The sequence below is a fragment of the Chaetura pelagica genome, unplaced genomic scaffold, assembly GCF_000747805.2.
Source record: "Chaetura pelagica isolate M959 unplaced genomic scaffold, ChaPel_1.0 scaffold498, whole genome shotgun sequence".
In the NCBI taxonomy this organism is placed as follows: domain Eukaryota; kingdom Metazoa; phylum Chordata; class Aves; order Apodiformes; family Apodidae; genus Chaetura; species Chaetura pelagica.
The window spans coordinates 56946-57579 of record NW_009954218.1 but is presented as its reverse complement, the minus strand read 5'-3'; positions in this window follow the sequence as shown (position 1 = coordinate 57579).

Genomic DNA, 634 nt, shown 5'->3' with positions numbered 1-634 from the left:
GGCAGATGTGGGGACCCTGATCCCTGACAGGGCTCGTTGGTGACCCCAGGGCTGACCTGCCAGGGCTGTGCCTGGATTAGCAGCCACTAAGCTCCTTCCCACGGGTGCTCTGTCCTGCAGCGGGCAAGCGGCACTGCCACGGGGTGTGGGGACCCTGCTGACCCTGCCAGCTGCTGGCACGGAAGGGCCTGGGGGACCCTGATGCCCATTCTCCCCTGCAGCCCCCCAGGCAGCAGAGGTGTTGGTGGCTTGGGTCTGGGGTGTGGGGACAGCTGGCAATGGCCCTGTTGGGGGGCACCCCACTTCCCGGCACCGGGGAGGCATGGGGGTCACGGCACTTGCTGCAGTACCCAACCGAAGAGGAGGAGGAGGGGGGGGTGCTGTATGTGGACTACAAGCCCCCCGCCCTGGACGCCATCAGCCTGGGGTAGGTGCAGCTGATGGCTCCACCTCTGCCCCTGCAGACTGGGCGTTTGGGCCCAAGCCAGAGGAGGAGGAGGAGGTGATGGCCAAGGGGATGATGCCGGAGGTGGAGTGGCTGGATGAGGACGACGTGCTGGTGGAGAGGAAGCTGGAGAGCGCAGCCAGCGGAGCCCTGCCCGGCATGGACGTCCCGCCGGGGCTGCTCGCTGCT